The sequence below is a fragment of the Castanea sativa genome, chromosome 2 (assembly GCF_040712315.1).
Source record: "Castanea sativa cultivar Marrone di Chiusa Pesio chromosome 2, ASM4071231v1".
NCBI classification, from domain to species: Eukaryota; Viridiplantae; Streptophyta; class Magnoliopsida; order Fagales; family Fagaceae; genus Castanea; species Castanea sativa.
In genome coordinates this window covers 1131332-1143508 of record NC_134014.1, presented here as the reverse complement: position 1 = coordinate 1143508, position 12177 = coordinate 1131332, and positions in this window count along the sequence as shown.

Here is a 12177-nt window from a genome sequence, read left to right as displayed (position 1 = left end):
AGATGCCAGTGTGTGTTAATTTCCCCAAAGCAGAGGTCCGAGGACCCGCATAGCTAAGGTTCTGTTTAACCACTTCAAAAGATGCCAGCGTGTGCGTTAATTTCCCAAAGCAGAGGTCCGAGGACCCGGCATAGCTAAGGTTCTGTTTAACCACTTCAAAAGATGCCAGTGTGCGTTAATTTCCCCAAAGCAGGAGGTCCGAGGACCCGGCATAGCTAAGGTTCTGTTTAACCACTTCAAAAGATGCCAGTGTGCGTTAATTTCCCCAAAGCAGGAGGTCCGAGGACCCGGCATAGCTAAGGTTCTGTTTAACCACTTCAAAAGATGCCAGTGTGCGTTAATTTCCCCAAAGCAGGAGGTCCGAGGACCCGGCATAGCTAAGAAGTTGTTTAACCACTTCAAAAGATGCCAGTGTGCGTTAATTTCCCCAAGCGGAGGTCCGAGGACCCTGCATAGCTAAGTTTCTGAATAACCACTTCAAAAGATGCCAGTGTGCGTTAATTTCCCCAAAGCAGGAGGTCCGAGGACCCGGCATAGCTAAGGTTCTGTTTAACCACTTCAATAGATGCCAGTGTGCGTTAATTTCCCCAAAGTAGGAGGTCCGAGGACCCAGCATAGCTAAGGTTCTGTTTAACCACTTCAATAGATGCCAGTGTGTGTTAATTTCTCCAAAACAGGAGATCCGAGGACCGGCATAGCTAAGGTTTTGTTTAACCACTTCAATAGATGCCAGTGTATGTTAATTTCTCCAAAGCAAGAGGCCCGAGGACCCGCATAGCTAAGGTTCTGTTTAACCACTTCAAAAGATGCCAGTGTGCGTTAATTTCCCCAAAAAGGAGGTCCGAGGACCCCACAGCTAAGGTTCCGTTTAACCACTTCAAAAGATGCCAAGTGTGCGTTAATTTCCCCAAAGCGAGGAGGACCGAGGATCCCGCATAGCTAAGGTTGTTTAACCACTTCAAAAGATGCCAGGTGCGTTAATTTCTCCAAAGGGAGGTCCGAGGACCCGGCATAGCTAAGGTCTCTGTTTAACCACTTCAAAAGATGCCAGTGTGGGTTAATTTCCCCAAAAGCAGAGGTCGAGGACCCGGCATAGCTAAGGTTTGTTTAACCACTTCTAAAGATGCCAGTGTGCGTTAATTTCCCCAAAGCAGGAGGTCCGAGGACCCGGCATAGCGAAGGGACGTGTTAACCACTTCAAAAGATGCCAGTGTGCGTTAATTTCCCCAAAGCAGGAGGTCCGAGGACCCGGCATAGCTAAGGTTCTGTTTAACCACTTCAAAAGATGCCAGTGTGCGTTAATTTCCCCAAAGCAGGAGGTCCGAGGACCCGGCATAGCTAAGGTTCTGTTTAACCACTTCAAAAGATGCCAGTGTGTGTTAATTTCCCCAAAGCAGGAGGTCCGAGGACCCGGCATAGCTAAGGTTCTGTTTAACCACTTCAAAAGATGCCAGTGTGCGTTAATTTCCCCAAAGCAGGAGGTCCGAGGACCCGGCATAGCTAAGGTTCTGTTTAACCACTTCAAAAGATGCCAGTGTGCGTTAATTTCCCCAAAGCAGGAGGTCCGAGGACCCGGCATAGCTAAGGTTCTATTTAACCACTTCAAAAGATGCCAGTGTGCGTTAATTTCCCCAAAGCAGGAGGACCGAGGACCCGGCATAGCTAAGGTTCTGTTTAACCACTTCAAAAGATGCCAGTGTGCGTTAATTTCTCCAAAGCAGGAGGTCCGAGGACCCGGCATAGCTAAGGTTCTGTTTAACCACTTCAAAAGATGCCAGTGTGTGTTAATTTCCCCAAAGCAGGAGGTCCGAGGACCCGGCATAGCTAAGGTTCTGTTTAACCACTTCAAAAGATGCCAGTGTGCGTTAATTTCCCCAGCAGGGAGGTCCGAGGACCCGCATAGCTAAGGTTCTGTTTAACCACTTCAAAAGATGCCAGGTGTGCGTTAATTTCCCCAAAGCAGAGGTCCGAGGACCCGGCATAGCTAAGGTTTTCCGTTTAACCACTTCAAAAGATGCCAGTGTGCGTTAATTTCCCCAGCGGGAGGTCCGAGGACCCGCATAGCTAAGGTTCTCCGTTTAACCACTTCAAAAGATGCCAGTGTGCGTTAATTTCCCCAAAGCAGAGGTCGAGTACCCGCATAGCTAAGGTTCTGTTTAACCACTTCAAAAGATGCCAGTGTGCGTTAATTTCCCCAAAGCAGGAGGTCCGAGGACCCGGCATAGCTAAGGTTTGTTTAACCACTTCAAAAGATGCCAGTGCGTTAATTTCCCAAAGCAAGAGGTCCGAGGACCCGGCATAGCTAAGGTTCTGTTTAACCACTTCAAAAGATGCCAGTGTGCGTTAATTTCCCCAAAGCAGGAGGTCCGAGGACCCGGCATAGCTAAGGTTCTGTTTAACCACTTCAAAAGATGTCAGTGTGCGTTAATTTCCCCAAAGCAAGAGGTCCGAGGACCCGGCATAGCTAAGGTTCTGTTTAACCACTTCAAAAGATGCCAGTGTGCGTTAATTTCCCCAAAGTGAGGTCCGAGGACCCGCATAGCTAAGGTTCGTTTAACCACTTCAAAAGATGCCAAGTGTGCGTTAATTTCCCCCAAAGCCAGGTGAGGTCCGAGGACCCGCATAGCTAAGGTTCTGTTAACCACTTCAAAAGATGCCGTGTGCGTTAATTTCCCCAAGCAGGAGGTCCGAGGACCCGCATAGCTAAGGTTCTGTTAACAACTTCAAAAGATGCCAGTGTGCGTTAATTTCCCCAAAGCAGAGGTCCGAGGACCCGCGTTAGCTAAGGTTCCGTTTAACCACTTCAAAAGATGCCAGCTGTGTGTTAATTTCCCCCAAAGCAGGAGGTCCGAGGACCCGGCATAGCTAAGGTTCTGTTTAACCACTTCAATAGATTTAGAAGATATCAATATATATACCTTCAAGGACTAGCCCCGTCGCAAAGCCCCATTGAATTGCTCATATGTTGCTGCCACTTCCTCTAATAGAGGTTCAACGAACTCGGCCACCAAATTCGCGAGGACCTAGCCCCCGACGAGGTACGAGGCATGTACTTGATGTCAAAAGCCCCAACTGTGCCCCATTTAGCCATCCTCCCCATATAATCCACACTTTGTCGTATAGACCTGAGCGGAAGCTAAGTTAGGACAACAATCGTGTGTGCCCTACGTAGTGACTTGCTCACATAGTAAACTGGCCACCATAATGGCTTTCCCCAATGACTTTTGCCGATGGGGGCCTAGCCCACCATATTTAACCGTTGCACTCACTATTACACAAGCTCTTCCCACAGACGGCGCCAATTGTGGGGACACAATTTTCGTACCAAGCCCAAAATGTAATGGGATCTTCGCCCTAGCGAACCCAGGACAATAAATTTGTAGAGAGTGGGTCAAAGAGCTAGGCTTTAGTGCGTGGATAGCAATTAGTATGGTTTTGGATGATGAGCCAATATGAATTGTACCCGGTTTGTGCAAGAAAGTTTGTCCTCTGCACAATCCGAGGAGCCTTTCTAGCATATATTGGATGACCACTGATAGGAGTTGTTGAGGTTGCCACAGTGCTTTCTCTTCTCCTTTTTTCCGTCCCGTCTCTCTGGATCTCTACCCTTATTTATATTACATCTCCCCTTCATCCTTACCCTACATGTGGACTACATGTGACAGTAATCTATGGCTACGATATTTGTCCCATCATCCCCCTCTAAAAGTCTTCTCGCTACTGGTAAGGCCTCATAATACCGTTGAGTCGACCTTACTCTCATTAATGCGGTGATAAGCCTTTCCCTGTATTTTTTGTCCTTATCCCTTCAGACGTTCATGATACTCGTCGCTATCATTAACTTCTTAAGGCCATCCTTATCATTATTAGGATTTATACTAGATTTACATTTTGCCTTTGTCAGCGAGGAGATAGTACTCCTCGAATTGACCACCCACGCTCGGCCAAACCCACATGCTCTCGGCCAAAACCACATGCTCTCGGCCAAATCCCAAAATCCATGACCCCACACTAAGTATACTACAAATTAATGTACGTCAATCACAAAAAAAACAATCTTTTTTTTTCTAAACATTCATTTATTAGACAGTAAAATATAATACTTTCAACAATTTCCAAACAAGTTTCTCAAAAAAAAAAAACTCTTTGTTATAGAAAATATTAACACTAAGACAGTCATGTAGGCACGTGATAAAGTACGCATGTATTCGACAGTATGATTAAGCATGAACTTTCCTCACTCAGGGAATGTGGGAAAGAAAGTTTGGAAAAGAACAAACTGAGAGAGTCATTATTTGACGAAGCAGCTAGCAGGGTTTTTGCTGTGGGAGTGAAACAAATAGAGGTGAGTGTATCACGTGACACTCATTAGATTTATATTGCTTAAAGGGACCACTACTTACCTAGCTGAATGGTCACTAAAATAAAAGGACATATATAGTGTATAGTAGAGTATTGCATTTACAAACTTTGGAAAAGTCGAAAAAAGTTGACAGGTAAATGAATAAGATATCTAGCAGACTAGGACTTTGCATTGCATTCACATATTCTGCTATGCCATACTTACTTTTACAAAGAGAGACATAAATTATGATAAATGTTCATCTAAAAAACACAACACAAAGTGGGGCATTAATTTGAGTTGATGATGGGGGTATTATCACACCGTACACGTGTTATGGTGGCTGATCATTAAATCAATGTTCATCTCCATGTGGTGTGGGTTTCATGGGTAACACCTAAGAGGGTTTAAAACTTTGAGGTAATAAAGGGTTATATAATTATATAAAGGAAAATATCAAAAGGACGACTTTGATGTGAATGGCCACCAGAACCAGACACAAACCATGTGAATGTCCTATGCTAATGTTGTCTTGTGTTTAACTTTAAGGAAATGAATATAAATTCTTAAGGGTTGAAATCCATGTTTTTGTGTGACTCCTAAATTCACTTAAAATAATACTTCTAATAGAAAATTAAAATATTGCTTAAAATATTAGGGTACATGCATAATTATGGAGCTCTTTTAATCTTTTGGGGTTTAAAATATATATGTGCCGTTCAGGAATTTTTTTTTTGGAAGGAGTCGTTTAGAAATTTAAATAAAACAAAATTTAATAAAAAGAGAACTTGAATATATCAAGTTATTGACAACAATAACAAAAATTTCAAATATATAAAATTTTACAATATTCTTTTACGAGTTTTCAAATTTTGAAATCGTTAAATGATAGTTCATTATCAATTATTATTATCTACTAGCTTATAACCCCATATATATATATATATGTATGAATATACTTAAAAGAAATACATTGAAATGTATAGTACAATTCTTTATATATATATATATAATTTAAATAATATTGATATATAGTCATTCTTATATTTTTTTAACTCTTTAAAAAATCTTATAAGAATATTATTAGGTAGAAAATGTAAATTATCCATATTTTTTTTTATTAATTCTTAATTTTTGATATTGTCAATCACATTTTTTTTTATTTTACAATTCATTAATTTTAGACTCTTTGGTTTTTGTACTCAATAAATTATTTGGATGAATATGTATGATGTAGTCCCACATTTAGCTCCAAAATTAAAAAATAAAAATCTCTAAAAATAAATAATTTAGGACATATGACGCAAAATTGGACTTCAATTATAGAATTTAATTGGATTTTCTCTAAGTTTTACCTATATGTGTGTGTGTGTGTGTAGCCACTATGGGTAGGTGTGACAATTTTATTTTGTTAAGTTTGTATAAAATTTTTATTTTTATGCAGTTGTCATTATCTATATTTGTCATTTTTTTATAAAAATATTTTAAACTAAATCACAAATTTCAACCCATTGACAGTTTATTAATTATTGACCCGCATAGCCACACTCACATACAAATATAAATAATACACTAAGTTTCTACTTAACCAATCAAATGCTTGAACAATCATTAGTTTTATATTTTTTTCTTGAATCACTAACTTTATAACGAAAAATTATTATAACATGATAACAATACACAAGTATGTAATAAATACTCTTTATTTCCTAATTATTAAATTATATAAAGTTATATTATATTTATATTGTACACACATCATAATTCACATAAATAATATTATAACAAAAAAATAATAAAAATAATGCATACAATCAGTATCAGACACACACACACACTCACATACATATAATATAAATTTATAATAGAGAGATATTGACAACTCACAAATACTTATTCTTTACTCTTAAAGTTGGAGATACTTGTGATCATGGAGAAATTAACCTTGGAAGAAGAGAGTGTAGCATTGCCCCTATATATATTAAAATGCGAGGATGAGAAATATCATGATAAATCTCATTGATATATGTAAAAGAAAGTTCATTGGTAGTTTGATATTTATTAAGACTTCGCTTGGATCCAATGCTTCAATACACTAGACCATCAAGATCATAACATGTGATAAAAAATAGACACATATCATAATCTTAATGGGTCTAATTCTCAATTTTTGCCCTAATCATTATGTGTCAAAGTATTATTTTTAAGGCAAACTTAAAATTTATATTTATAAAATGTTCATCTTTTTTTTTTTAAATTAATTAACAAAAGAAAAAAGAATACAATTTTTATCTTGTATGGTATGTTACGATGTGAAAAATGTGGTTTTGTATATTAACCAATAGACTTGGATTGAGTTTAATGTCCACAGACCCATAAAAATCACGAAATGTAACAAAAAATAAACACGTGTTATAATTTTGACGAGTCTAATATACAAGAGCAATAGTGGACCCAATTTTTGGCCTTAATCAAAGAAGTTAAGACGGTCCAATTAAAGTGATGCATGCATTACATGGGTGAATGCCCTTGGCTTGCGGTAGACCTCCAACGTACAAATCCAACTTTCAAAAGCCCCCGCGCGCCAAAAACAATGTACCCACTGGCTGTCATTATGTCACTCACATGAATAATTTATAAAGGTAGTTGCTATTATAAAGTGAAATAAATTTGTATACTGGAGTGGAGACTCAGACTGCATTCTCTTAAGTACCCTTGTAGCATATTACACACAATGTGGTTTTATGGTTGGAGTTTTTGTTCTATCGCTCTGTTTGTTTCAATAATGATGTTTTTTAGAAATTGAATTATTTTTTAAAAAGCATTTTTTATAAAACTATCTCATTTTTCAATGTTTGATAGCAACTTTGAATGAGTTGAAAAATAACCTCTTAACTTCCCTTATTTAGCTTGCTGTGAGATAGAATTGTTTTCCAAAAAATTTAATAGAAAACAATCTCTAAAAATAAGCCATACTTTTTATGTTGATCAAAGATAGTTTTTCTTTGACTCATCTTTTTTTATGATACCAAACACTGGAAAACAAGGAAAACTATCTTTACACAAGGTTTTCCATTGAAACAAACGGAGCGTCAGAGATAAGTGGTTGAAGTAATAGCCCCAACAAAATTTATGTGGTACACGTGATATTATTCATTACCGTTACATGGTGTGGGGTCAATGAATTCACACCGGAGACCCCATTTTTTATTCACAAAAAAAAAAAACCCTTATAGCATATTTATTTATATGGGAGTAGTTCTTTTACTATTTGCTAATTTAAGGGTTCCAATTTCCAAAATTAGAATAATAACGAAAGCAATACGTGGCAAAATGAAAGAGGCACTTGCGCTCATTTCAATTTTGCTCCCTAGTGTTAATGGGAGGTTAGGTTATAGCAATTAATCACTCCTTTATGTAGGTTTCAAAAAAAAAAAAAATCACTCCTTTATTTACGCTCTGTTTGTTTCAATAATGATGTTTTCTAGAAAATGAGTCATTTTCTAAAAAGCATTTTCTATAAAACTATCTCATTTTCCAATGTTTGGTAGCAACTTTAAATAAGTTGAAAAACAACCTCTTAACTTCCCTTATTTAGCTTGCTGTGAGATAGAGTTGTTTTCCAAAAAAATTTAATGGAAAACAATCTCTAAAAATAAGTCATATTTTTTATATTGACCAAAGATAGTTTTCCTTTGACTCATATTTTTTTATGCTACCAAACATTGGAAAATAAGGAAAACTATCTTTACACAAGGTTTTCCATTGAAACAAACGGAGCGTTAATATTTATATGATCTCCTTGTTTTTAGCAGCACATGGTAAATATTTTCATACTAATGCGTCCAAAGTCTTATCCCAGCTACATTATTAATATTAGACTCTTTCACCCACTATTTGCTTATTTTTATGGGTTATGCTAACGAGAGCCCTTAGGGTATTAGTTAACAATTTATTTTAGAAAAATTTTAACACCACTTCTATGATAAATGAAAAAAACTATCAAAATATTAATTGTTTTTCTCTTTTCTTTTATTAACCAATATCCTAAGGACATTCGTTAACATTTCCTTATCTTTATAAATAAATAAAAAAACTGCTAATAAGGTACACATAATAATGCCATTGAATCCAGGTTCTTCGTACAGAAATTAAGATCTTTAATGCCACTAAGCTAATTGAGGCCCCTGACATTTCCTATGTCTTGTTATTTTAGGTACAAACTAACTTCTGTAATCGAAAGCTGTAATTTAATGTGGCTATGATGAATAACCATGCATGTTATGGTCATCGTATTTAATAATTTTTCCTATTTTTTTTAATTTTTTATTATTTATATAATTTGATAATTATAATTTGAGAAATGAAAATATGCGCTTTATGCATCTTTGTCGAAAACACAAAAACGTGTTGATTGAGATACAAGACTCTTGGCTATCTCTCATCGTTTTTAAAACATGTACCGTATGATTTAACATGAATATAGGATCTATAAACAAATTTGATAATGTCATAACTTTAGTTAAAATGACACATTCCAGTATTTTCATAAAGACATTAAGAATTCAATTCACTCATCCCTACTTGCAAAGCATTAAAAAATAAAAATAAAAAGAATTTTGATCATGGCATTTATATTCACATCTGTAGTGAGAAAAACATAGCAGGTTCATATCCAATACTCCCGAGATAATATCAAACGCAATGTAGTGATTATGGTAAATTTGTTACCTTGAGTTGTAAATTATTCTTTAATGCAAAATATGGAGACAAATGAGCAAGATAAATGATAACAACTTCTATCAATAATTAATCTTTCATTTCTTTAATCATTTGTTAGGGACCTCACAATTTGGATGATATGATTAATCCTTCATGTTTAATTAGACGTTATATATAATTATGGGGTAATTAGATATAATATATTAGAGAATTCAGGATTAACTTTTGCTAACGGTTTTGTATCTTTGGTGACCTCAATTATTTGTAATAAACTCCTTAACTTAGCATTTATTTTATATATATATATACACACACACACACATATATCCGTGGTTTTTTACTAATAATTGGACAATTTGGATTAAATATTACTTGATCTTTTTATTCATTTTTGTAGAAAAAATATTACTTGATCAGTTAATTGTCTTCTTTTCTCCTAATATCCGTGATTTTCTTGTAATATGTAGGCAAACTAATTCTGGGTCTACAGTTTTGTGTTTGGGGTGGGACAACAATTTAATTAAACAAAATAAAACCCAAATAAAAGTTACAATTGGAGATCCTTTTTTTTTTTTTGGGCATAAATTGATAGAGTAAGATTTTTTTTTGGGCATAAAGTAAGAGTATTATATGATATCTAAGGATTGAAAGATTTTATTGAAGAATTTTGTGGTTCTATAGTTAGTAAAATGCACATATTATACAGTATATTTTATGCTTTTTTTTTTAATTATAAAAAAGTCCCCTAATTTAATGTATGAACAAAGATAATATGAAAATATATACATTTCTATGATTAAAAACATTAAAATATGTATTATTTATTTATTTATTTTTGTGTGCGCGAAAGAAATGTGTTAAAATTTCTGGTATTATACTTATACAAAAAAAAAAATTTTAGTTTCATGTTTCACTATTTTCTTTAAAAACTTAAACATCAATAATTTCATATTCTTATTGTACTTTTGAATTTTTTATTTAAAATATAAAGATTTCTTATAAATTGAACTGTCTTATTTTATGGTCATATATATATATATATATATATATATATATATATATATTATGTGTGTATTATATTTTACTTAAATAAAAATAAAATCATTAAAATATAATGATGTGAGACAACAAATACTTTTTGTTATTAGATTATCATCTTCTTCATTCAAGTGATATTTGCTTGAAAATTACAACTATTTAAAAAAAAAAATACTAAATATATGACTAATTAGTTTTTTTACAAGGTATCATGAAATTATAATAAGATAACTTAAACATGGTACTAAATTAGGAATATGATCAAAGAGATAACAATATATAACTATTTGTTTAGTTTCAATTTTCTAAGATCTTGAACATAATGAAATCCATACATTTGTACTTTGCACCATATATATATATATATATATATATATAACTTACTAAATATGCTTGATAATGAAAAAAAAAATCATTTTAATATATTTTCATAACACTACAATGTAGGTGGCAAATTAAGTTGTAGTGGGCCCTCCCCTTAAGTTTGCTGCAATCCTATTTAACCCCCACCAAAAACATGACAAAAAGTGGCTGAAATATTATTTTTAGTTTCTGGTGATTTTAAACCCACATTATTCCAATCAACAGAAAGAAGATAATTAAAAAAAGGAAAAAAAATAAAGACAAGAACTATAACACCATACAGCCTGTAGTATTTAGATGTAAGAGGCCAGGAATGAAGACCAAATAACCACAAGATATCAGCTGGTTTAAAACAGAATCTGAGAAATTCAATGAGGACAACTATTACAATTATGGTCTTTTTGTAAGTTTTCATTCTATGCTCATAAAATATCAGAAAATGGTGGTTAAGTTAATAGAAAACTTGCTATGCAATTACTATTTGATGCAATCAGCGTATGACTTTTACTGCTTAATAAGGCCACTCAAATTTGGTAGTCTCAACTATAGTTGATTTTTGTGTATTGTTGACCAGGGACAAAATCAACCTAAACCAAACACACCAAGTAATAAGAAAAGAAACTTACCTATCAGGAAAAAAAAAATACAGCTTAAATGGAAATAAGTGATTAACAGTGAAACACAAGGGCATTTTGTTACATATAGCCCCCATATGAAGAGGTTTGTTTTAGAAAAAGCAGAATATTACAAGATCTTAAAAGGAGGATCAACACCAATATTCAACTCTCATTATGTTACTTTTGTAAAAGATAAGGATTTGGCTCTTTTTTTTTTTTTTTTGGTTGAAAAATTAAGAGGGTGTACCTTTAGAATTAGAACACTAACTATAATTAAGCTTGATACATCAAAATGGAAAATCTCAAACTTAATGACTAATATGAAAACAACTTTAAAATTAGTAGTAGAATTTAATATTTTATTTTTGACCCCCACTCCAAAAAAAGAAAAAAGAAAAAAAGAAAACTACATGGTTCTATTGTTATAGATAAGAACACTGAGTCATGATATTATTTAGGGCATATGTTACACTCTCCTCTCACATACACTTGGATCCTAAATGTAGGTTCGGCAGCAAAAAAAATCTACTTTAACATCCGTTACACTCTCATTTCACATACATATGGACTTCATGCATAGGTTTGATATATAAAACCTCTATCCTCTCACATACATATGAGCTTCATGCATAGGTTCGGCACATAAAACCCATATTCTCTCACATACATATGGATCTCGTGTATAGATTCCGCACATAAGACCTACTTATACATAAAAGCACAGTAAAATCTACCTGCCGAGTGTACCGAATAATTTCTTGCCACGACTTTTTACCAGCAATATTCAACTCCTGCGTTACTTTTGTAAAAGATAAGGATTAGAAAATGACTACCTACAACTATATATTAGTAGACACAACTAAAAAGAAAAAGAGAAAAAGAAAGAAAACACACATAGACATTGAAATATTGTCCAGGACTAGGAGTAATTTATACATAAGTCCCTTTTCCTATAATAATAGACAAAAGAGCTTTGGGAGTGTGTGTGTGAGTGTGAGTGTGGGGTGTGGTGGTAGGGTCAGGTTATCCCCACGAGAAAATCTACTTCCACTCCCGCCTTCCCGCTTCTTCTTGAATCTCATTCTCTCATCTTCT